General features: G+C 42.0%; 1 long non-coding RNA gene across 1 annotated transcript; it reads right to left on the reverse strand.

Annotated features, from left to right (window-relative positions):
* Positions 1 to 3,856: 3,856 nt before the first annotated feature.
* On the reverse strand, positions 3,857 to 11,731 carry LOC128773507 (uncharacterized). The gene is made up of 4 exons (XR_008417822.1): positions 11,590 to 11,731; positions 7,957 to 8,064; positions 6,210 to 6,360; positions 3,857 to 4,275 (listed from the first exon to the last, which is right to left on the reverse strand). It is a non-coding gene; the product is annotated as an uncharacterized LOC128773507 (long non-coding RNA).
* Positions 11,732 to 27,385: the final 15,654 nt, after the last annotated feature.

Genomic DNA, 27,385 nt, shown 5'->3' on the forward strand with positions numbered 1-27,385 from the left:
CTGCGTTCAAGGAAAATCAAAAGTCACATGCTCCAGGGAGGGCACAGGGTATTTCCTGCACCGAGCAGTGCCTGCCCCTTGCTGGGGGAAACTGAGGCTAGCTGCAGGGTTGCACCGGCAGGCAAAGTGACAACTCCAAGAGCACCCCCAAAGCCAGGGGCGGGGAGTGACAGAAGGGGGGGGCAGAGCAGGAGCAGAGGGAGGCTGATCCCCAGGACTCGTGGGAAACAGGAATGCCCCTACTTCCCCCTCCCAAGGTGGCAAGGACCCAAGGCCTGCCCGCTGAACTGCTCCTAAAAGTGATTTATTTATTTCACAGGCAGGGGAAAGCTGGAGAGAGGAGAAATTTGCTAAGTAGAGCCATACCTCAAAGGTTCAGAGCACCTACTGTGTGCCAGGCATCGGGACAGCAATGACAACCCTGTCCCTGCCCTAAATGGGTCACAGGCTAGAAGAGGAGGCAGCTGAGTCAACAGGGAGATCAGGTCTGGGGCAGTGGAAGCCTGGGCACTATGTGTATTCAGAGGAGCCCCAACGCACATGGGTGGTGTCAGAAGGATTCGGAGAGGGATCAGTCATTTCACCAAGACACAGAGACTGTGTCTCCCAATGCCCACCTGCTCCCAGCCCACCCCACCTCGAACCTTCCCCACACACTGCACCTGGCTGATCACCACCTCCTGCTCTGGCCACAACCTCCTCCTCATTCTCTTTTCCTCCCTTCCCTCCCACTTATCCACACCCATGATGACTGAGTGGCCACACCTCACATCTACTCCCTGCTGCATGGCCACTGCCCATGCTTGGTGTCCACGTCTCTTCTCTCCCTCCAGGGGCTGCAAGGCCTCAGGGGGCTCTCTCCCCCACCACTTCCTTGCCCTCTTGGATGCATGGGGATGTCTTCAGTGGCTTGTCCACAAGCATGGCCTCAGGGATGGTGTGGGGCCATCCTAGACCCACAAGAGACCCCAAGAACATTTCTTCTCTGGGTCCTGCCACCCTGGGGGGTGTGCGCCCAGCCCCACAACCTGCCTGATGGTTCCTCAATGCTCCAACCCAGGCCTTCTTTCCTGAGGACCTCTCTCCAGTCCCTACTGTCCCCCCCAGTTCCCTAAATCCCCCTCTCCCCACTCAAGAAATCTTTGTTTCTGGGTTCCAGGCTGGGATACTTTTCTCCTACATGGATTCCCCCCAAACTGTTTTTGTTAGAAAATTTATCTTCCCCCACAGGCACCGTGAAACTCAGGATGCAGAAAAAAAATCTGCTTCCACACTGGATAATCCTTTCTGGAGGGAGAGAAGAATGCCCCAGCAGAGTGAGGAGAGGAGAAATAATGGCATCAGAATCACACAATCTGCAGTGATAATAGCACTTACTGAGTCCTTTACTACGTGCCAGACAACATCGCAAGCAGTTTACAATTTAATCCATATAACCCATTTAATCCATTTTCCAAATGAGTTGAGAGAAGCCCAGAGAGGCCAAATGGCCAGGCAGGAGTGAAGCCCAGGCAGTCTGGGCCCATAGACCACCCACTGGTGGACACAGGAGAAGGAAAAGACTAGAAGGTGAGCAGGCTACACGCAGAGAACCTGCAAGGCAGCAGCATTTGGGGCCTCCAGACTCTGGGAACATCAGGCCTGAGAAGAGGACTCCTAGTCCCTGTGTGGCACTGGTTCAGCCACCCTCCTAGCCCCTTGTGGGTCCTAGAGGTTGCTTTCTGAAACTACAGAGGCCCTGCGGTGCTCAGACTCCGTTTGAGATTGGCTTGCAGATAAGGCCATGTGTTTCGCCAAAAGGGAGTCAAGAGAGGTAGGTGGGTCTTTTGAATGTTCAGAGGAAAGAGCAAACAGATGACGGATGGAAATGTATATATATATAAATATATATACCATTTATCGAAAAAAGGAGGAGGAGGATAAAGAATCTATCTCTCAATTTACCCAGCAAAAACTCCAACACAGTTCATTGGCTGAGTGAGATCACATGTCCATCCCCAAACCTGTCCCTGAAGCCAGTGGATGGGATGTGAGAGAGGCTTAGGACAAGGTAACATACCTCACACCCACCACATTGAGATGGGGGAGAAGAACCCAAGGGAAGTCAGGAGCTATGGCTCGAAGGAGGAGAAAGGATGCTGGGCAGGCAAAGAGCCAAAGTTTTGCAGAATAATCATAATAGCTAAGATTCACTTATTCCTATTAAGCACTGCTGTGTCTTGGCCCCAGTAAAGATGCAATGCTCACAACCACTCCACAGAGTAGGTTAGCCCCATTTTACAGATAGAGAAATTGAGGCCAAGAGGAAACTGAGGCTTGAGATTTCGCAGCTAGTAGAGCTGGCTACTACTCTGGGAGCCCAGAGCCTCCACAGAACTCAACTGTGAAATCCCCTGTGCTGTCTGGTGCCCGCCCCTCATCAAGCCAGGGTTCAGGTTGGCTAAACCAACCACTGAGCTGAAGGCGGAAGTCCCCAGCATGAGAGCAGACTAAGAACACTTCTCTCATAGAGAAAGAGGTAAATGAAAAGGAAGGCTCCCAGTGGGCCCACAGGCAATGAGGAGACCACTGGCAGAAGCTAGAGGTGGCTGACCCTAACTTGTGCCTCACATGGAAGCCTGAGGTGGGGGTGGGAGGTCAACAGGGGGGTGGGCTGCCTCTCCGTTCTAGGGTCCTAAGAGGTTGGGATGAGGACAGGATGAGGGTGGGGGTGCAATCTATCAGTAGCTCAAGGAAGAATCTGGTATTTATGGTGTGCCTGCTGTATACCTAAGCGCTGACAGCCTCATCTCCCTCCTTCCAAGCTCAAGAGGACACCAGCAACCTACTACAGGGAAGGCTGCTCTACCTGATCTCCATCATGTCCCCAGCACCCAGCACAGTGCCTGGCATACAGCAGGTGCTCCATAAATGGTCCTTGCTGAATGAACCACCTACAGCACTGTAAAGGAGGTAAATTCCAACCCCCATGGAAAATTTGAGGAAACTGAGGCTCAGAGAAGGTCAAGGCAGGACCAGTACTGGAGTCCAGCTGGGCCCAGCTTCCCAGGGGACCATGTGTGGGAAATATCTGGAGCTGTGAAGCCCCTCCCTCCCTCCATGCTCAGTGGTGACACTGTTGGGGGCTTGGGAGGATGTTGCCCTGCCAGCACAAGACAGGCCCAGGGCTCTCAGAGCCCTAGGACTCCTTGCCCACACAGGACCGGCAGCCACCTTTGGGCATCTGAGCTACATGTGCCCTCAGACAGCCCCATCAGCTGCCCCCCACCAAACCTGACGTGAGCAGGCATCTCTCACAGTCTGTGTTTAGAAGGGTCCCTTCCTATAGTCAATGGCTCAAGTCCAAGTCCTCAGAGCTTGGAAGAGTTTGGTTCAAAGAAAAAAATAGCATGCTTTTTGTTTGGGGCATTTTTTTTTAAGGGTTTTTTGTTTTTGTTTTTGTTTTTTGAGGGAGAGAGAGAGAGAGCAAGAGCAGGGGAGAAGCAGAGAGAGAGGAAGAGAGAGAGGCTCCATGCTGTCAGCACAGAGATTGATGTGGGTCTCAAACCCACGAACCATGAGATCATCCCCTCTCTCCTGACCTCGCCTGCCAACGTAGGTTGCCTGAGCTACACTGGCAGCCTCACTCCTGCAACACCAGGTGCCGCCCCCGCAACCCCTCTCCCCCCCGGACCCCGTTAGCAATCAGAGTGTAGAGGCCTCAATCCACTACCGAAGAGCTTCAGCCGGCTGCCTGCCCTGTCCTCAGAAACCGGCGAGGACCAGGCCTGCTTCCAATATCTTTGCTTGCCTCATGTATTTTGATATTGTCTACGTATTTGGTGTTCAATTAATATCTGTTCAATGAATGGCTGAATCAGAGAATCAATGCTTTAATAAATAAATACATCCATAGCTTGAAAGGGTTTGTCTTTGGGCAAATGTGCTAAGTCTCCCGCACTAGCCATTAGTGCCATACCACACTGTGAGCATCCTGTGGTGAACATTTGTTTCTTGGTCCATTCAAAATTGAGACGAGAAGGTAAACATTTTGCAGGGCACATCTCACAGCCAGAAATCCAAATGCCTCTCCATGGTGTTTGGATTGAGAACTGCCTGGCATTGCAGCGTTAAGTCCTGGTTTGGTGGCCCCACCACCTGGCTTAGACGCAGGACTTGGACTTCAACTGTTTCTGTTTTCCCTTTTGTTTTCTGGGGTTCTTTTCTTGATACTTTTGCCACCAAGTCTTCCCATTCAGTATAAAAATATTATATGTCATGTTTGCTGGAGGATATCTAAAACAAAATGCAGAAAACCTTATTGCACGATTACATGAGTAGGAATTCCTACTGTCTACTCGTTGGGTGGTGGTAGAGGCTGATGTTTCTGCAGGGTGGGGATTCTACTCTTTCAGAAAGGCTTGGGGTGCCTGGGGGCTCAGTCGATTAAGTGTCTGACTACTGATTTCAGCTCAGGTCATGATCTCAGGGTTCATGAGATCAAGCTCTGCATTGGGCTCTGTGCTGACAGTGCAGAGCCTGCTTGGGACTCTCTCTCTCCCTCTCTGTCTGCCCCTCCCCTGCTTGTGCTCTCTCTCTCTCTCTCTCTCTCTCTCTCTCTCTCTCTCTCTCTCAAAATAAACTTAAAAAAAAAGGAAGGCTTCTCATGTGTGAAATTCATTTTGTCTCTGGACACCCAGAAAGCCTCTGGGAAATTCCTTTCCCTTCACTTTCTGATAACTAACACAGGCTCTTGACAGCTTTAATTCACCTTTATGGGATGGAGCCACAGTCTTGACCACTTCTTCCTATACCTCCAAGAGGCACAGAAGGGAAATGACAAATCCAATGGATAAGCCCCAGTCAGAATTGTGAGATGGGTCAAGCTCATTTCCAGAAGCTCTTTAAATCTTCCATCTCTAACTTCTGCCACATTCCAGGCCCCCCTTTCACTTCATGGGACCCACTCCTGTCTCAGAGGAGAAAGCTGGATGTGAGGTGATAGTGGCTGGCCTAAATGGTTTACCAGTCCCAAGAATGTTGGCTTTTAAAAGAACCCCTTTAAGGGTGCCTGAGTGGTTCAGTTGGTTAAGCCTCCAGCTCTTGATTTCAGCTCAGGTCCTCATCTCATGGTTTGTGAGTTCAAACGCCACATCAGGTTCTGTGCTGATAGCACAGAGCCTGCTTGGAATTCTCTCCCCCTCTCTCTCTGCCCCTACCCAACTCATGTTCTCTCTCTCTCTCTCCCTCCCTCCCTCCCTCCCTCCCTCCCTCCCTCCCTCAAAACAAATAAACTTAAAAGAACCCCTTTAAGGAAAGCAATGTCACTCTTGTGGGTAAATTTAAGTACCACAGACTCAGAGTTAGGGGGAAGGCATGGGCAGAGGGATGGAAACTTCACCCTCCATGGCATGCCACAGCCCCCTTTCTCTGTGGTCAAGCTGCACACACAACACAGTGTTAGGCAGGACCTGAGAGGTCTTGGGAAGCTGTTTTCCCTGTGATGAAGAAGTGTGTCTCAAGGGATGCAGATGAACACACAAAATTTCAAGATGCAGTTCCTGAAAATGCATAATCTTATAAGCCATTTACTGTCTCATGCCTACTTAGGGTTACGGCCACAGTGCTGGAACCCTCTCATCCAAGGGATAATAGACATTTTTAACAAGTGGTACAGACAGCCACTGACTAGTCAAAGTGGCCACCATCAGAATGGAGCCCTGGAGGGCCACTGCTGGGCCAGACATTAACCCTTCATTTGCAGGATCATGGGGAAGACTGGAAAGTCTGTGGGAGGTTCTGGGAAGGTGCTGTTTACCAACCAACAGAGGGATCTTTCAATATTCTAACAACCAGTGTAACAGCCAAGTATCAGCCCTGTGCTCATCTCCTCCATGGCTTCATCCCTCCCTGCCTTCATATGCCTATTTTCCAGTCTTTCAGCCAGTCTTTGTACCATTTCCTCAGTAGGTGTGGCCTAACCTACAGGAGTCTTTAGAGGTAAGCGTGGTCCAAGCCAGGAATTGCAATACTTAGCTGTGCATCAGAACCACCAAGGCAGTGTTAAAAACTGACAGCCTGAGTCGTCTGTATTCTATGAATACACAACCAGGCTTAGGAGTCCCTGCCTTCCTCCTAACTCCAGGATCAGCAGGAAGATCTGGGGCAACCTCATACAAATACCCATGAGTTCTTCATGGGTAGGAAGGTGGGACTGAAGAGCCGCTCACAATGGCTTTTTCCTCCTGATGCATGCAGTCAACACCAGCAACAACAACACTGTGACCACGAGGATTCCCGCCACCGAGGCAGCAGCAATGATGATGTTCCTCTGGAGGAAGTCCAGAAGCTGCACGCATGGTACATCCTTATTTTGTGTATCTAAATGAAAAGACAAATGGCAGAGTAAATAGAAAGAGACAACCCCATACAGAACTGCAGGGACAACTTGTTAGTTCTGCTTTTAGCAGAAATGAAAACCTTAGCAACTTAGCTGCTGGCTCCAGAAGTCCTCTTGGGGAAGAAGCTGGCTTTGTTTAGGAAAATACACTCATAAGCTTCTTGCCAGTGACATGAGATGCTGTTTGGTGGTGGAGGTGAGATGCCGAGGCTATGAGCTGGCAAGCAGCAAAGCAACCAAAAAGAAGGAATGACTAAGCACAGATTTCAGCAGGTGAGAATAATAGAGGAGAGGTCAGATGGAAGGGATGGAAAGTTCTACTGTGATGGCCGTTAAGAACAATGGAGTCAAATATTCAGTTTGAAGTTGCCCCCATCACCCTACCCTCCCACCTTCAGGAAGTTCTCCCATATATATAATCCACCTCATGTGAGTAGGTTTGGGGGAATTTCATGCACAAGGTAAACATGATGCCAGAGATGATCTTGACTTCTTATGGCATCTAGGGACTTGCAGAAATCTTGAAGGTAGATTCAGAATGCCACTGACTGTGGGCTTGGAAGCACAAGGCAATCTTAGCTGAGACCATAGCTGACATCAGGGACTCCTAAAGCTCCTCCACTCCATTTGTAATGTGACCAAAAATGGAATCAGGGAAATGGGGTACTGAGGCTCCATGACAGGACGGGGATGGTTTAGTGTGGAGAACCACTGAGGGGGGCCCAGCAATGCAGGCAGGGAGATGCTGGTCAAGGGCCATCTTGGGTTATGGGGAGAAAATTGGAAATGTCCAACTTCCCACTTCCGTGTATGCTACAGCAAGAGGCAGCACCACCAAGGAACTCTAAGGGCTCTGCTGGAATAAGTCAGCATTTAATTTCTTTGAGTTAGAAAGTGACAACCAGGTATACTTTTGATAACAGGAAGCTACATGGAGGGAGTGTGGGCTTGGTACCTGCAATTGTCATGACAGGCAAGTTTCTTTTTTTTTTAAACATTTTTTTAACGTTTATTCATTTTTTGAGACAGAGAGAGACAGAGCATGAATGGGGGAAGGTCAGAGAGAGAGGGAGACACAGAATCTGAAACAGGCTCCAGGCACTGAGCTGTCAGCACAGAGCCCGACGCGGGGCTCGAACTCACGAACCGCGAGATCATGACCTGAGCCGAAGTCGGACGCCTAACCTACTGAGCCACCCAGGCGCCCCATGACAGGCAAGTTTCTACCTGTACTGGGCCCACGTTATCCAAGGCTGAATATTAGGGGCTAGGTTAATATTTGGCTTTCATCCCTCCTGCTTATTAGAAAGCCTCTGTGTGCAGTAATGGCAGAGGCTCAGAAGATGATGTCCATGTTACAAATGAGCAACATAAAAGTAGCATCTTCTTGCAAGGGTGGTAAAATTCCCAGAGTTAGTTTAATTCATATTTTTTCATGGCAGATTGTATGCTTTTGTGGGAAAATTAAAGGTATGCTGACATCTACTCTGTTAAAATACCATGAAAGGCAAACAGATGCATTCTGAAGTTATCTATATTTAAGTATCTTATTTAGCTTACACTATATAGATTATTACCTGTCCTCACTGCTTCTGGAAGTGTTTCATTATCTTCAGTACTAAATTGCTCATTTATATCCCTGCTGAATAGAAAGGATTTTCTATTCCTCTTCTCTGAAACGTGACCTACAGAAGGACAAAAAACAAAATGTGTTCATCTAAAAATAGCCAATGGCCTGTGATTAGTTCTTTTTTTTAAGATTTTGTTTTGGGGGCACCTGGGTGGCTCAGTTGGTTAAGTGGCCGACTTTGGCTCAGGTCATGATCTCACAGTTCGTGGGTTTGAACCCCGCATCAGGCTCTGTGCTGACAGCTCAGAGCCTGGAGCTTGCTTCAGATTCTGTGTCTCTCTCTGACCCTCCCCTGCTTGTGCTCTGTCTCTCTCTGTCTCTCAAAAATAAATAAACGTTAAAATGTTTTTTCAATTAAAAAAAGATTTTAATTTTTTATTTTTCTATGTTTTTAAAGTAGGTTTCACACTCAGCATGGAATGGAGCCCAGTGTGGGGCTTGAACTCATGACCCTGAGATCAAGACCTGAGTTGAGATCAAGAGTCAGACACTTAACCAACTGAGACATTCAGGTGCCCCTAAGATTTGATTTGATTTGATTTGATTTGATTTGATTTGATTCGATTTATTTTAGAGAGAGAGAGAAATGTGAGCAGGGAAGAGGAGCAGAAAGAGAGAGACAATCTTAAGCAGGCTTCATGCTTAGCATGGAGCTCAATGTGGGGCTCAATACCACGACCCTGGGATCATGACGTGAGCCAAAATCAAGAGTTGGACACTCAACTGACTGAGCCACCCAGGCACCCTCCTAAGATTTTATTTTTAAGTAATCTTTATGCTCAACATGGGGCTCAAACTCACAACCCTGATATCAAGACCTTCGTGCTCTACTGACTGAGCCAGCCAGGTTCCCCTGATTAGTTCTATTTTTATGATAAAAACAACTCCCACTAGAGGCTCAGTCAGTTGAGAGTCTGATTCTTGATTTTGGCTCAGGTCATGATCCCAGGGTTGTGGGATCGAGTTCCACATCAGTCTCTACACTGGGTGTGGAGCCTGCTTGGGATTCTCTCTCTCCCTCTGCCCCTGTCCCAGGCTTGTTCTCTCTCTCTCTCTCAAAAATAAATAAAACTAAATAAATAAAATAACTTCCTCTAGAATCAAAGTGAGGAGTTAGGAAGAATTTTGGAGAAAAGTCCAAACGTATATCAGTGTTTTGTTATTATTTTTTAAATCTGACAAATTCCTGGGTGACCCACCCGTAGACTGAGGCCATGGTTCTCACACATGAGTGTGCATCCAAATCACCAGGAGACCTTAAAAGATCAATCATTTGGTCCCACCCTTGAGTTTCTGAATCAGTAAGTCTGAGGAGGCCTGAGAATGTGAATTTCTCACAGACAACCCCACCCCCCCCCCCCGGCCCACCCAAAGTAACACTGATGCTGCTGGTCAGGGACCACCTTAGAGAACCTCGAGAGAATCTTTCAGTCAGTTGCTGACCCCTCTGACTCAAGTTTCCCACTAGCATAAGATAGAAATAAGACCTACCTCACAGACAGCATAATGTTCATGGAAACAGTTTATAAGCCACCAAATACTATAAAAATGTTTCTTAAATTGCAAGGGCAAGACAGAAAAATGAACTACACTGAAATATGCATTTATTGGGAGAGGGGCTGAAGTTTAGTAGAAACAGGCAGCATTGAAAATCAGAAATATTAGCATGCTAACTCTGCCGTTGGCTATCTTTGACTCATTTGCATATGAGAGCTTGTCAAAGGGCCTGAGTGAGTTTAGCATGGAGAGGACTAGGAAAGTGGGAGAGCTGTCTTTGCCCAACACAAGAATGGCCCTGGAAAGGGGTTAGGAGATGTTCTGAGAGGTTCCAGGAGCAAGGCAGAACCAATGGGTAGGAGCTCCAGAGACACATGGAGACTAACAGTTTAGCACTTAGAAAGTAGGGCTATTAAAAAGGGAATGAGGAAGAGTGAGAAGTAACAAACCCTGTTGTCCCCAGAAGTCTTCAAGGCTGGGGCCTCCCAGGCCCAGATGCCTTTGACCTGAGAGGCATTTTTGACTTGAGATTGGTGAATCTGCCTTAGCCTAGTTCTCAAAGAGGTGGGAATGAGGCAAAGTGGTTAACACTGGCAGGGTGTGTGATAACAGCCTATTGAGGTCTTAATTATTTCTGGGGAAAGAGAGAAATTTGTTCCTTATTCAATCTGGCCTAGAAAAGAGAAAAAGTTCCCAAATTAACATGAGTCATAATTACTTGACTTTGGAAATGTTAGGCTGTCAAATCAGAGTCAAGAGATAAACAACCACAGATACACAGAAAACTCTGGACAATATAGAGTTAGTGATTGAATGGATTGAATTCGCCTTTTGCTCTTTCATAAAGGTGTAAAAAGATAGACTTATCACTTAAACACAAATTTTTACTTTCCTTGTCTCTGTTCCACAAAAACCAAAACCATAATTAAGAACCACTGTCTACACTTATCATCAATATGGGTTGTGATTTTGATCATTTGTTGGATTTTTTTTTCTGCAGGACAAAATAAGCACCATCACCATGTTTTGTCAAATACAGTCAGTTTCCAAACTTCATTTCAACTGTAGAAAGCCATTAACTATGAGAGAAACAGCAGCCCATTACGGGAGAAAGCAAATCCCCACATCCATGATGCAGACTCAATTCCAGTGCCAATCAGTCACATCCTGGGCCTGGTAAAGTTGTGTTCGATAAGCCCAGAACCAAGAAATTTTGGCTTTGTGTTCAGGGAAAAGTTGAAGTCTTAAATTATAATCTCTCTCTCTCTCCCCCTCTCTCTCCTAGCATTGAAATGAGACTTTGATTGGTTCTATTAATAGCACCTTAGTGTTGCACTGCTAACCAAGAACTAGGTTCCTTTCAGCAGAGCTAACATCCATGGTAGCTTGAACTTGCTGCACACCTGTGCACACTTTTTACAAGACTTTACTTCTCAAAAAAATCATTTTGACACCCCTCTTCCTACCCAACCCTTTTTACCATTAATTTTTAGGGGGAATGGTCTCTTTTGCTAAGGAAAATTTGTGTGGTCTGGATTTCTTAGTCCAGCAGAATAGCATCAGAGCAGCTCCTCGCCTCTGAAGAGGGGCCTCGTCAGCCTCCTTTTCTGGTGTGATGGGACCTTCACTATGTCTGCAGGGGTTTCTTGGGTGTCTCTCAATTCACTCTCTCTACTCAAAAACCTTAGTACGCAGATCTGCCTCTCTTTTGTCGTCCCAAAGCTCCATGCAAATACAACCTGAAGCACTTTTTAAGTACTTTCCATTTTAGTATATTTATAGCTAATAATTACTGATGACACTGACTTCCTATTAGCGGTGAGCACTTGGAGAACACAAATGCCTTTTTCAACTCTCTACTCCTGGCACAGCACCTCTCACTAGGTAGGAGATCAATAACTAGGTCTTGAGTCAGAGAAGGAATCTTGAAGACTCTTGACTACAACTTCATGAGAGACTCTGAGCCAGAACCACCCAGCTAAGCCTGATCTGTCATCCAAGATTGCAGTCATTTGACGACTGACTGGCACCAAAGGGTCTGCTTCCAAGATGGCTCACTCACAGCTGAGTGAGAAGGCCTCACCTCCTCACTGGCTGTGGGCAGGAGGGCTCAGTTTCTCACCACAAGGGCCTCTCCTTAAGTGAGTGGACACTGCTGGAATGTCCTCATAACATGGCAACTGACTTTCCCCAGAGTGAGCAATTCAAGAGATAGCTGGGCAGAAACCACAATGTCTTTTATGACCTAATCTATGAAGTAGCACACCATCATTTCTGTCATGTTCTACTCATTAGAAGCAAGTCATTAAGTCCAGCCCACCCACACACAAGGGGTGGGGGATTAAGCCCCACCTTTCAAAGGGAAGGCTATCAAAGAATTTGAGGACCTTTTTTAAAACCACAGTAAGAAATGAAATTCCAAAGAAGACAGCTGAACAAAGGAAACATTTGCTTATGTCCACATAGACATAAGGACTTTTTAATCAGCTGCCTCCGGTTTTGTGGATGGAGAGAAGTGACATCCTTACAAAGGCGTCTACACTCTGCAGGAAGCCTGGACTCAGGTTTATGACCCACACCATTAAGCAGAGACCCCTGAATGATTGAACCATATGAAATTGGTTGAGGTTGAACCATACGAAATTGGAGATATTTGACCATTTTTAAAAATATTTTTTAAAGTTTATTTTATTTTGAGAGAGAGAGAGAGAGAGAGAGAGAGGCAGAGAGAGAGGGAGAGAGAGAATCCCAAGCAGGCTCCATGCTATCAGTGCAGAGCCCAATGTGGGGTTCAAACTCAAACTCACAAACTGTGAGATCATGACCTGAGTCAAAACTAAGAGTCGTACGCTCAACAAACTGAGCCACCCAGGTATCCCAATATTTAACTATTTTTGATCTACAAAGAAACAGTACATTCAAATTATTCAACCTGACATTATAGTCCCAAGGGAAGTTTTCTAATCTACATGTTTCTTCTAATTGTGAGGCTCCTAGAAACCCAACATCATGGGTTATCTAGATGAGTGTAATGATCAATTTATAATGTGATCCTCTGTGTATATATACATTAAAAAAAAAAAAAAAAAAAGGAGGGGCACGTGGGTGGCTCAGTCAGTTGGGCATCCAACTCTTGGTTTCTGCCCAGGTCAAGATCTCATGGTTTCTAGGTTCAGGTCCTGGATCAGGCTCAGTGCTGACAGTGCAGAGCCTACTTGGGATTCTCCCTCTCTCCCTCTCTCTCTGCGACCCACCCCCAGTGTGTGCTCTCTCTCTCTCCAAATAAATAAATAAACTTAAAAAAAATAAAAGGAAAGTCCTCCAAACTTAGTGTAGACTGGCCACTATATACCTTGGGGGTCTGGGAAGATACAGGAAAATAAATCCATTTTGTACTTAGAAGGTGGCCAAGCACTGAGTCAAGCTCCTATTAGGGAGAAAAATCACATACTGAAAGAGCCAAAAGTAACTTGAAGAAATGGAAAGACATTCCCATTTCCAACACAGAATGACTTACCATCAGTTTTCCCAAAGTGAATATTATATTATAAATTTAACACAATGCTAATAAAAATATCAACAGGCCCTAATGAAGTTACACAAGTTGATACTAAAATTCATGCGCAAAAACAAACATGCAAAAGTCACCAGGAAAACACCGAAAAAACAAAAACTACAAAATAGGGACTAGTCCCATAAGGCATTAAAACATACTATTCCAGCCTCTGTAATGAAAACAGTACAGTACTGTTGTATAGAAGCCAGTAGGCCAGTGGTTAGGATAGAAAGTCCAGGCATAGACCCAGGACATATGGGAATTTAGTATAAGATAAAGAGGGTGTCTCAGATCACTGGAGCAAAAGTGGACTTTTTAATAAATGATGTCATCATTTTTAGTGAAAAAATGACATGATGTAGACTGTATTGATGAAATCATTGTAGCCCATGTGTGGTTCTCAGTATAAAGTCAGCCTTTCACTTCTCCCAGTGTAGACCCAGGTACCAAAGAGATGCTCGACTGTATTTAATTTATGATTTCACAAAATTAAGATTCAGGAATATTATAAGTATTCATTTTAAAGAGAATTCTGTGGGGGTGCCTGGGTGGCTCAATAGGTTAAGCATCTGACTCTTGATTTCAGCTCAGGTCATGTCTTACAGTTCATGAGTTCGAGCCCCACATCAGGCTCCACTGGAGCCTGGTTGGGATTCTCTCTCTCCCTCTCTCTCTCTCTGACCCTCCCCGCCCCCGCCCCAGTCTCCCAAAATAAATAAACTTAAAAAAAATAAATAAAGAGAATTCTGTAGTAAATTAATCTCCAAAACCCATCTAGGTCATTGGTTCCAAATGCTGCCTATAGGCAAGTCACTGGTACAATATGCAAAAATGTGCAGAACCCTGGATTCCACTTTTAGAAACTCCTGGTGGATTCCAGAAATAAGGGTTTATAATCTCTTCCCAGGTCTCAACCTCCTCTCCATGGTTGATTCATGGTCAGTGTTGAGAAACACTGACCTAGTTCATATTCCTATGCCCAGAAAAGACCACATATTTGCCAGCTTGGACAGTTACATAGTTAGCCTATTTTTCCTCTTAAATCTTTAAATCTGTCTGGAGAAAAAATGCTTCATTAGATGATAGTTCTTCCTGTCTTGGGAGCTGGTCTGCTCCCACCATAACCAGGTCTGTGAGATGAGCCTTTGCTCATCAGCAGAAGGGGAGCATTTTCCCACACTCCCCATGGCTGGGATGAAGAGAACTCCTCTGGGGTATCACTTCAGGAATGTGCTCAGTCCCTCACCAGTCCCCACATCCAGGGGGAACAAGGGACTTCACTGTTAAGTTTGGGAGGAGGAATCAGGTTCCTATGGTCAGTTCCTTCCTCTCTCTCCCTCTCTCCCTCTCTCTCACTTTCTCTGTCTCTCTCTGTCTCTCTCTCTCTCTCTGGCATCTGTCTGTCTGCAGACAACAAACATTCTGATCTTCTCCTCTATGCTGTGAATGTTACAGAAGCAAACTCTCTCATGGTGGGCTATGGGGGAACCATGGGCATCCTAACCCTCACCAGTGATTAGGCACTCATCCTAATTCGAAGTGAAGCACCCATGTTATCCAGCCAAGTTTTCCTGAGAAGATAGTCTGAGCTCCATCTGTAGGATCCTTAGCTCAGTCTCACATTTGGTTCTAAACTCAGGCAAAGGAAGAAGAGGTATTACTTATAACCCAACTCCAATGATATCCATTTGCATTACCATTAGTGGACACTCTATCCACGCTGCCAAGGAGAAATCTTGGTTCAGTAGAATACCCAGCAACACTGGCTCCTTTGATGAAATCCATGGGGGAAAAAATTGAAGAGAAAAATTTATATAAGCACACATTATGAGCATTTTGGGTCCATATTTTAAGTGTTTAAATGCTAATATAGGATCCAACCACACTGAGAATGTGTATTTGAAAGTTTATATATTAATGCAGACAGGCATCAGCTAGTTGCTGACTGCAGAGGCTGGAGCCCAGGCAGATGTTATGGGAAACAAACCTTGGGAATTAGAATTCACATCTGTATGCAAAATTCCAACACAGTGCTCATTTCTCTGCTGCCCAGGGCACTTTTGTTACTGCTGGTACACAAAAGCTGCCTGTAGGTAAGTCTGATATAAAATTCTATCCTTATGACCTATGATCAAATAATTGTCTTAATTCTTAAACTGCTACTTAAAAAATAATAATATAAAGCCACTTTGCGGAAGAGTGTATTTTTCATTTTCATTATTTCCACCGGTGTGCCTAGGGCAAGTGATTCTTTAGCCTGGGTCTTACCCATTGAATGGTACGCTGATTGCACTAGTTCTCCCCAAGGGCTAAGCAAAGTATCAAACCAGATCATGCACGTGGAACTATAAAGTGTGTTCAGTACAAAGTTATTACACTTCTCAGGGCTCCTGTGGTCAGGAACAGTAACCACCACTTGTAATTCCAGTTCCTGTCCTTTGAACAGCCTCCAGAAAGGAAGAACCTCCTTGACACATGAATTTCAAGGATCCCCTCCCCACAAAACAGAATAGACACATTTTAGACCATAGACTTGAAGGTGATAGAGAGGTTTTCAGACAACCTTTCCTTCATATCTCAATTTGTCTATGTGACACAGGTAGCCATTTTGACAAATACTAAAATGAGAGTGCTGTATATATAATTCAATACATAGGCCTATAGAAATATGTGCACTTATAATTCCAGAGACATATACTTGCCTTTTCTCTTGTCTCTCTTTGTAACTGATTTGCCTGCTGTTCTTGTTTCCTCATATGGAACATTGGAAAACACTTGCTGTAGAATTTCATCTCAAGTGAAATACAAAAGGCATGTTAATAGCAGTGGAGGATTTTTCTCTGTAAATACCTAAACCAGTCTAGAGATACAGTTAATAAATGCTATACTCAATGGAAATTTTGAAATTATACTCTATACCTAGTCTTGGGAAGGGAAATCCCAACCCCTAAAATCATTGCTGAAAAACTGTGATTGCCCTAGATGTCTTGAGCAGTAAATATTTCCCACTAAAAGATACGCAGCTAGAAACTTTGCCCCAAATCTCATGATATTTAGTGCCACTATTTTCCTTCTTGCTCCTGTTGTCATTCTGACCCACCCCTGAGACTTCCCCAAGAGGACCCATAGATTTGTATATGGTGAAGTCTGCAGGGGCAAAAATAAAGCAGAACAGGTTTCTAAAAGTCAGAAAGCTCTTTACAAGCCGTTCCTAATTTCTCATGATTATATATTTAAAAATACATGAATCTCTCTCTTCTTTTTAAAGTTTTCAGGCTTCTACTTTTCCCTTCTACTTTTGTAACTCTATCTAGGTTTAGTTTGCAAAGCCATGGAAAGAATCCTCACAAATTTCATTCATTTTGTATATATTCTGAGTCCTTTATCAAAGGCATTGGTACATAGGTGGTTGGTCTGCTCACCTGATGGCATACGTGCTTAAGAACCCCAAAAATTAACATCAAATTTACTTATTCAAAATGAGTTCTTGTCACCAGTCCCTTTCTTTTTTTTTCCACACTATGATCTCATTTATTTAAAAATAATTTCTTTTAACACAATCGATACTACCTAATTTCTATAGGTACATAGACATGCTTGTAAATGCACAATAAAAGAACTAAAAAGGTTATCTTTAAGGAGGTAGGGAACAAAGAAATATCAAATAGAACTTCAGCCTTAAATTCAATGTTTCAGTTTCATATATAAAGAGACTTGTGTAAATACTAAACTTTTTAATTCACCAGAACCAATGCTTCCCAATCAAGGTAAGAAAAGTATACTATAGAGAAAGATTCCAATTTCTGTAAAAGCAGTAAAAACAAAAACCTCTGCATGTGCATTTATGTTTTTACAGGCATGGAGAGAGAGGAGGAATGCACACCTGGATGACACAAAGGGTGTAGCAAGAAGACTATTAAATTTTTCTTTACTCATTTTTGTTCTGATTCACTAGGTCAGCTAAGCACATTACCTTTTTAAATTTTTTTTAATGTTTATTTATTTTTGAGACAACATGAGAGACAGAGTGCAAGCGGCGGAGGGGCAGACAGAGGGAGACACAGAATCAGAAGTGGGCTCGACGCTCTGAGCTGTCAGCACAGAGCCCAACGTGGGGCTCGGACTCATGAGCTGTGAGATCGTGACCTGAGCTGAAGTCGGACGCTTAACCGACTGAGCCACTCAGCCACCCCTAGCACATTACCCTTTTATTTATTTTTTATTTTTTATTTTTTGTTAAATACATTTATTTATAAGCCAAACACAACAACACCCAATTGCTTCTATTTTTCCTCCCTAACAGGATTTTATTTACAATACAGAAAACAAATAGCATTAGCACATGTACAAACTACAATGAGCAGTTCACTGGCACTTCTAAAATAGAACATTCTTTATATGCAGGATATTCTCTGGAGTCAAGTAAAGTTTGAAGAGGGCGCAAGGGACAGAAAGCAGATACGTTAGGTGATCTCTGGAGTAGCAAGGAGTTCTGACTTCTGACCAAGCCATAATAAAAATGATTAGCTTGCATTATAGTGTTGCTAATAACTGGACCACTATTATCAGGTCTTTCCAAAAAGAATGTAAGTTTCAATGCAATGTTTTTGTTTTTACTTTTATCAAAATTACTGAATGTTTACACTTGAAAAATATTATTAAAATACACTGGTTGGCTTACTTATCTACATTATTTATACCTCATTTAGACAGTTGTTGAATTTGCTTTTATTACACTGTCTAGATGTAAATAAGGTAAGGGGGGAAAGGCTGGTTTCAATAAAACCTGTTAGAATAATGCAAGAACTAGATAGTCTATATAAAAATGATTGAGAATTCTTTGCATGTGATTAGGCTACGGAACCCTCTAAATTGTATAATTCACCCTAATCCAAAAGACAAGTCCAGAATTTAGAACTGCTTATTTTTTCTAGGCCCAATAATAGCACATGTGGAAAAAAAAAATTGATTATGTTATAGCTGGGCCTGTAAGTTAGCTGGGTAATTGGCCACATTTAGGAGCTGGCTTCTTGAGGAAGCATAAGTCATGGCCACCAAAGAAATACATATTGAATGTGAGGAATTTACTATGGCATTTCTTGATACTAATGAATGATTTAAATGAAATGGTTGAAAGTGATGGTCCGGCCAGTAAAAGCACATTACCTTTTTAAAAAGGAAGTGAATATTTAAAATGAGATGTTATTAACTTAGAATAGTGTCCATTTTAGATAGTACAGAGAAGGTGAACAATCTGCACTCACCTTGTCTCCTATCCGGCAGAGGTATTCAGCCTCTGCCTACATGTCACTAGCCCCTTCCTTAAGGGATGTGTTGACCTATAAATTCTTGGATTGTTGCTCAGAGAACCTGAAAAGTTCATTGGTGTCCCAGCAATGCCAAAGCCAACATTGGCATGGTGCTGGGCAGGTCAGGAGGCCTTTTGAGGGATGATGGGATCCTCCCAAACCCCAAACCAGACACCCATCTTCACATACACTGACTCCCCTTCCACACATGTGGGGCAGGATTCAGAGACATGGTGTTCCTTCAAGGAGGAGACGTCCTCTGATTCCCAGGTGAGAATTCCTGAAAATACATGAGGGGGCTGCAACAGCTATCTGCATCCCTTCATTCAGTCATGTTAACCTACCCATCATTCAATCAGCCAGGCACCCGGTGCAGATTTACTGCAGCCTCTTTAATAGCAGGTGTGGAGGAAGGACAAACCCAGAATTCCTGACATGGAACAGCTCCCGGAAAAAAAGGTCCATGTTCCCTGTAAAGAGATGTCCCCCTTCCAAGCAGGATTGGCAGGCATAACTTTGTGATCAGAACATCCAACAGATCCTAACCTGGAGGGAAGCATCAATGCTCACACCTCTCAGAGCTCTTTCTCAGACCAGATGTAACCCTCACTATCTACTCCTGATGCACACACACTACCAGAGAGGAGAGATTTCTTTGGAATCTGGATGGCTTCCTTCAGCAGACAGCTATGGTTTCAAACATTTTCCCTCAGTCTCGGCTCTCTGCTAAAGAAGACTTCCCTGAGCCTTATTTTGTTATTGCTGTTTTTAGATTTTAAAAATTTAAGGTGAATATATATATATATATATATATATATATATATATATACACACACACACGTATATATGTATATATATACATATGTATACGTATATATGTATATATATACATATGTATATATATACATATATATATAATTTCCATTTTAAGCATTTTAAGTGTACAATTCAGGAGCATTAAGGACATTCACAATGTTGTACAAACATTGCCACTATTTATTTCCAGAAATTTTCCATATTCTCAAACAGAAACTCTCTACCTGTTAAGCAATAACTCTCCATTCTCCCATCCCCCTGGCCCCTGGTAACTTCTATTATACTTTCTGTCTCTATTAATTTACCTACTTTAGATACATCACACAGGTGGAATCATACAATATTGGTGCTTTTGTGCCTGGCTGATTTCATTTAGTATAATGTCTTCAAGGTTCACCCATGTGTTAGCAAGTAACTGAATTTCACTCATTTTTATGAGCAAATAATACTCAATTATATGTCCATACCACATATTGTGTATCCATTCATCTGTGATGGACACTTGGATTATCTCCATACTCTGTCTATTGTGAATAATCCTGCTATGAACATTGGTGTACAAACATTTGTTTGAGCTCCTGTTTTCTTTTTTTTAAATGTATTTATTTATTTATTTATTTGTTTGTTTGTTTGTTTAATTTACATCCAAGTTAGTTAGCTTATAGTGCAACAATGATTTCAGGAGTAGATTCCTTAGTGCCCCTTACCCATTTAGCCCATCCCCTCTCCCACAATCCCTCCAGTAACACTCGGTTTGTTCTCCATACTTAAGAGTCTCTTATGTATTGTCCCCCTCCCTGTTTTTATATTATTTTTGCTTCCCTTCCCTTATGTTAATCTGTTTTGTATCTTAAATTCCCCATATGAGGAATGATATTTCTCTTTCTCTGACTAATTTTGCTTAGCATAATACCCTCTAGTTCCATCCACATAGTTGTAAATGGCAAGATTTCATTCTTTTTGATTGCCAAGTAATACTCCATCGTATGTATGTATGTATGTGTGTATGTTTGTATATATATGTATATATGTATATACATATACATATATATGTGTATATATACATACATATATACATATGTGTGTGTGTGTGTGTGTGTGTATATATATATATATATATATACACATACCACATCTTCTTTATCCATTCATCCACTGATGGACATTTGGGCTCTTTCCATACTTTGGCTATTGTTGATAGTGCTGCTATAAACATTGGAGTGCATGTGCCCCTTCGAAACAGCATCCCTGTATCCCTTGGATAAATACCTAGTAGTGCAATTGCTGGGTTGTAGTGCAGTTCTATTTTTAATTTTTGAGGAACCTCCATCCTGTTTTCCAGAGTGGCTGCACCAGTTTGCATTCCCACCAGCAGTGCGAAAGAGATCCTCTTTGTCCGCATCCTTGCCAGCACCTGTTGTTGCCTGAGTTGTTAATGTTAGCCATTCTGACAGGTGTGAGGTGGTATCTCATTGTGGTTTTGATTTGTATTTCCCTGATGATGAGGGATGTTGAGTATTTTTTCATGTGTCAGTTGGCCATCTGGCTGTCTTCTTTGGAGGAGTGTCTATTCATGTCTTTTGCCCATTTCTTCACTGGATTATTTGTGTTTTGGGTGTTGAGTTTGATAAGTTCTTTATAGATTTTGGATATTAACCCTTTATCTGATATGTTGTTTGCAAATATCTTCTCCCATTCCATCGGTTGCTTTTTAGTTTTGCTGATTGTTTCCTTCGCTGTGAAGAGGCTTTTTATTTTGATGAGGTCCCAATAGTTCATTTTTTATTTTGTTTCCCTTGCCTCCGGAGATGTGTTGAGTAAGAAGTTGTTGCGGCCAAGGTCAAAGAGGTTTTTGCCTGCTTTCTCCTTGAGGATTTTGATGGCTTCCTGTCTTACATTTAGGTCTTTCATCCATTTTGAGTTTATTTTGTTTTTATTTATTTTTGAGAAAGAGAGAGAGACAGAGCATGAGTCGGGGAGGGGCAGAGATAGAGGAAGACACAGAATCCAAAGCAGCCTCCAGACTCTGAGCTGTCAGTAAAGAGCTCCATATGGGGCCTGAACCCACAATCCATGAGATCATGACCTAAGCTGAAGTCGAATGCTCAACTGACTGAGCCACCCACGTGCTCCTGAGCTCCTGTTTTCAATTCTAGTAGATATATATCTAGAAATGGAATTTCTAGATTATACGATAATGCTATGTTTAATATTTGGAAGAACCACCAAAACGTTTTCCACAGACTTCATCTTAACATTTTCACCAGCAATGCACAAGGGTTCTAATTTCCTACATCCTTCTCAGCACTTATTTCCCTTTCTTTAAAAAAATACACATTCTTTGGGCACCTGGGTAGCTCAGTCAGTTAAGCATCGGACTCTTGATTTCGGCTCAAGTCATGGTCTCAGGGTTCGTAAGTTTGAGCCCCGCATCAGGCTCTGCGCTGAAAGAGTGGAGCCTGCTTGGATTCTGTCTCTCTGCCCCTCCCTGCCTCTCTCTCTCTCTATCAAAATAAATAAATAAACTTAAAATTTTTTTAAGTAAATAAATAATACACATTCTAATAGGTGCAATGTTATCTTATTGTGGTTTTGATTTGCATTTCCCTAATGACTAGTAAATTTACTAACTTTTCATATTCTTATACCATTTTGTATATCTTCTTTGGAAAATATCTATTCAATCCCTTTGCTCATTTTTAAATTGGACCATTTATTTGGTTGGTTTTTTTGTTGTTGTTGTTGCTTTTGAGCTATAGGAGTTCTCTCTCTACTCTAGATCTTAATCCTTTATCAGATATATGATTTGCAAATATTTAGTTCTATTCTGTGGGTTTTCTTTTCACTATCTTGATAGTATTCCTTGCTGCACAAAGTTTTTAATTTTGGTGAAGTCCAATTTATCTATTTTTTCTTTTGTTGCCTGTGATTTTGTTGTCAAAATTAATGCATCTTTGCCTAATCCAAGGTCATGAAGATCTTCTCCTACATTTTCTTCCAGAAGCTTTAGCTTTAGCTCATAAATTTAGATCTTTCACCCAGTTTAGTTTTAATTTTTGTATATAGTGTAAAGACCCAACTTCATTTTTTTGCATGTGAATACCCAATTTTCCCAGGACAATTTATTAAAGAGACTTCTCTTTCCCCTTGAACTGTCTTCACACCCTTGTTGAAAATCAACTGACCATGGATGTATGCATTCATTTCTGGACTCTATTCTGTTCCATTGATCTATATATATAGATAGCCTTATACCAGTGCCATACTCTCTTAATCACTGTAGCTTTGTAGTAAGCTTTGAAATGAGGAAGTGTGATTCTTCCAAATTTGTTCTTTGGTTTCAAGATTATTTTGACTACTTTGGGCCTACTGAGATTCTATAGGAATTTCATATAAGTTTTTCTATTTTTGCAAAAAAAAATGCATTTGGAATTTTGATAGGGATTGCATTGAATCTGTAGATCACTTTGGGGACTATTGTCATCTTTATAATAGTAAGTCTTTAAATCCAGGAAAATCTGATATCTTTCCATTTATTTAGGTCTTCTTTAATTTCTTCCAGCACTGTTTTGTACCTGTCTGTGTACAAGTCACTTGCCTCCTTCACTAAATGTATTCCTAAGTATTTTAATATTTTTGATGTCATTCTAAATAGAATTGTCTTCCTTATTTTCTTTGGACTATTCATATCAGAGTATAGAAATACAAATGATTTTTCTGTGTTGTTTTTATACCCTGCAAACTTTCATATGTAGCTACAGAGTAAAATACCAAGCAAAATAAGTCAGTCAGAGAAAAACAAAATACCATATGATTTCACTCATATGTGAAATTTAAGAAATAAAACAAACAAGAGAAGGGAGGGGGTAGAGAGAAAGAGAGAGAGGCAAACCAAGAAACAGACTTAACTATAGAGAACTGATGATTATGTGAATTAATTTTTTAGCTCTAACAATTTTTTGTGAACTTTTTTTTGTGATCCATTTTAGATCTTTTATTTCATTTTCCTGTCTAATTTCTCTGCTAGTACTTACAGTCTATGTGGGAAGAATTGGAAAAAATGTCTTCTGCCTAATATTAGAGGAAAAACTTACATTCTTTCATCATTGAGTATCATGTGTATTTTTCATATATGGCCTTTATCACATAGAGGAAGTGCCTTTGTATTCCTAGTTTATTGAGTGTTTTTATCACAAAAGGATGTTAAATTTTAAAATAAGTTTTACTTTTAGTTGTTAAAAACACATAACAAAAATTACCATCCTAATAATTTTTTTAAATATTTTATTTTTACATAATCTCTTCACCCAATGTGGGGCTCAAACCCACAATCCCAAGATCAAGAGTTGCATGTTCCACTGACTGAGTCAGTCAGGCACCCCATTCATCTTAACCATTTTTAAGCATACAGTACAGGAGTGTTGTTTATTCAGTGTTGTATAAGAGACATCTAGAACTTTCTCATCATGCAAAACTGAAATAATATACTCATTAAACAACAACTCCCTATTTCCTCTCCCCCTACCCCAGCCCCAGCCCCTGGAAACTACCACTCTACTTTGTTTCTCTGAAGTTGACTTTAGATACCACTTATAAGTAGAATCATACAGTATTTGTTTTTCTGTGACTGGCTTATTTCATTTGGCATAATGCCCTCAAGGTACATTCATGTTGTAGCATGTGACGGAATTTCCTTCCTTTTTAAGGCTAAATAATATTCCATTGTGTGTATATCCCACATTTCATTAGTCTATTCATCCATGGACACTAGCGTTGCTTCTGCCTCTTGGCTATTGTGAATAATGCTACTATGAGCATGGTAAATATCTCTTTGAGACTTCCAATTCTTTGGGATATATAACCAAATATGGGATGCTGGGTCACATGGTACTTCTATTTTTAATTGTTTGAGGAACAGCCATACTGTTCTCTTACATTCCCAACAAGAAAATTGGATTTTCTAGCCAATATGCTAATTTCTGCCCTTTAATAAGAGTTTAATCCATTTATATTTAATGTGATTACAGATAAAGAATTAACCTCTTCTATTTAGCTATTTGTTTTTTGTGTCCTATAATTTTTTCCCCTCAATTCCTGCTTTCTTTTGGGAGTTAGTTGATTTTTTTGTGATGTTATATTTCAATTGTCTTCTTCATTCCTTTCTGTATATTTTTTAGTTCTTTTCCTTGTGGTTACTTTGGGAATTACAACTAATATTTTATTTTATTTTATTTTATTTTATTTTATTTTATTTTATTTTATTTTATGTTTATTTTTGAGATGGGGGCAGAGAGAGAGACAGAATGTGAAGCAGGCTTCAGGCTCTGAGCTGTCAGCACAGAACCCGAGGTGGGGCTCAAACTTACAAATCATGAGATCATGATCTGAGCCAAAGTCGGACACTTAACTGACTGAGCTACCCAGGCACCCCTACAACTAACATTTTAAACTTATAACAACCTAGTGTGATAATACCAACTTGATTTCAATAGTATGTAAACACTCTGCTCATATAAATCTGCACCCTCACCTATATTGTCACAAATTACATCTTTACCCATTGTATGTCCATTAACATAAATCTACAATTACTGTTTTATGCGTTGCCTTTTGAATCATATTGCAAAAAGGAATGAAGTTACAAACCAAAATTATAATAATATTGGTTTTTACATTTACCTATGTAGCCACCTTTACCAGTGTTCATTATATTCTTAAACTTTTGACTGTCTGGTGTCCTTTCATTTCAGCCTGAAGTACTCTCTTTAGCATTTCTTACAGGCAGATCTCTCAGCTTTTGTTTATCTGGACATATCTTTTATGCTCAAAGAATAGCTTTGTCAAATATAAAATTATCAATTGACAGTACTTTTATTTCAGGACTTTAAATATGTCATATCATTTCGTCTGGCCTCCATGATTTTTGAGAAGAAATCAGCCATTAATCTTATTGAGAATCCCTTGTAAATGATGAGTAGCTTTCCCCTTGCTGCTTTTAAGACTGTCTACTTGTCTTCGGGTTTCAACAATTTGACTATAATGTGTTTCAGTGTGAATCTGTTGCACTTATGCCTGGAGTTTCTAGAGCTTCTTGGACATATATAATCATCTGACTTGGGAAGTTTTGGGCCATTATTTCCTGAAATATATTCTCTTCCCCCCTGCCACCAACTCTTCACCTCCTGGGATTTCTGTAATATATATGTTGGTACACTTGATGCTGTCTCACAGATGTCTCATCCTCTGCTCATTGTTTTTTTTTTTCTTTTTTTTCTTTCTGCTCCTCAGACTGAATAATTTCAATTGTCCAAGTTCAAATTTACTTATACTTACTTCTGCCTACTCAAATCTGCTCTCAAATCCCTCTAATGAGTTTTTCATTTTAGCTACTGTACTTTTCAACTCTAGAATTTCTTTGGTTCCTTTTTATAATTTGTTTCTTTGTTAATATTCTCATTTTTTTCAAACATTGTTTTCCTGACTTCCTTAAGTTCTTTATCTCTCATTTCCTTAACTCATTAAAGGCAGTTAACATATTGAAGACAGGCTTCTATTGCCCATTCTGGCACCAGCAAGCTACACTGAGAATGCAAGCTGCCTACTCCTTGGCTATCTGCTATGGGGCTGGGGATGGAGCGTGGCAGGATCTACATGAAACACTAAAACTCACCAAAATTTACCAGTCTCTTCAAGCATTCCTCTGGGCAATGCAACCGTTCAACTAGAATCCAAGGTTCCAAAATAGTTGCTTAAGATACTTCTTGGCAGTTCAATTGTAGCACTGATGAAGAGACATATTTCTGGAGCTTCCTACCCCACCATCTTCCTTCCAGGCCTTGGTTTTCTCAAATGTTACTTGAGACACTTAGATCAATGAGTCTCAAATAGAATCACCTGGAGAGCTTTAAAACTACTGGTGCAAATATCTCATCCTATGCTGAAGAATCTGATCAGGCATCTTTTCAACAACCTCCCCAGGGGATTCTCATGCTCAAGTAGGGCTGAAGACCTGGGGAAAAGGTTTATCTCAGCCTCACGACCTCACCATCTCTACTGCTGTAGAAATCTCCTGGGCACCTTGTCAGGCAGATGTGATACAGCTGGTCTGAGGTGGGGTCTGACTCAGCACTTGCAATAACTCCCACATGGAGGCTCTGCTGCTGCTGCAGGGACCCCCCCTTTGAGGGGCACAATCCTTTCCAACTGTTTATCTTCTATGCTTTGCTTAATTTCCTGGGACTCTGACACTTCAAAGAACTGGTTCCAGCTTCAAGGCAAGCACGTTCCCTCCCACCAAAGCATCAGGTTATCTGAGAGAAAACTGTGGACAAGGGGGAGATTCTTCAAAGACAGCGTAATGACTTCACACGAGGAGATTACTTACCAAATAGTTTAGCCAAATGCTCTTCTTGATTTGAACTTGATACAAATTCAGTATTTTTCAAGCTCTCTTTTTGAGGATAACCTATGGGAAAATAAACCTTAGCTGTGTGAATCATTCATTGGATCTACATGAAACTTTTTTTTAAGTTTATGTATTTATTTTGAGAGACAGAGCACAAGCGGAGGTGAGGGGGAAGGCAGAGAGAGAGAGAAGGAGAGAAATAATCCCCAGCAGGCTCCATGCTGTCAACACAGAGCCCAACACAGGGCTCAATCCCACGAACTGTGAGATCATGACCTGAGCCAAAATCAAGAGTCAGACACTTAACCAACTGAGCCACCCAGGTGCTCCAACATGAAATCTTTTTAAATCAATACTTCTTTGCATGGTATTTTGAGGGGAGCATCATGCACTTTACCTACTTTAGGAGAAAAAGCATCAGTTTTGGGTTCTAGTCCACCCTTTGAGTGTCTTGTGACCTTGGGCAGTAAAGTTCTGTGGAATTTGGTTTTCTCATCTGAGACTGGTGGAAAAGGAGCCAGCCACAAGAGGCCTGTGAGGATTGGGTAAGATGAAATTTGCTTATGTCATCTGTAGACTGAAAAGTATTCTCCCTTTATCATGTCCCAGTGTTATTATCTACTATGAAGTGCAATAAGTGGCACTGCGTCCAAGCCTGGCTATGCTCAATGCTCAGTTTTGCCGGGGCAGGGGGCAGGGTGGGGAGAGGGCAGGAAGGAGCAATGACAGATGGACACTTATCTCAGTGTCTTCTCAACAAAAACTTTCCCCTCCATAGGAAATGATGTCAACA

The sequence above is a fragment of the Panthera pardus genome, unplaced genomic scaffold (genome assembly GCF_024362965.1).
Source record: "Panthera pardus isolate Hobbes unplaced genomic scaffold, ASM2436296v1 HiC_scaffold_25, whole genome shotgun sequence".
In the NCBI taxonomy this organism is placed as follows: Eukaryota; Metazoa; Chordata; class Mammalia; order Carnivora; family Felidae; genus Panthera; species Panthera pardus.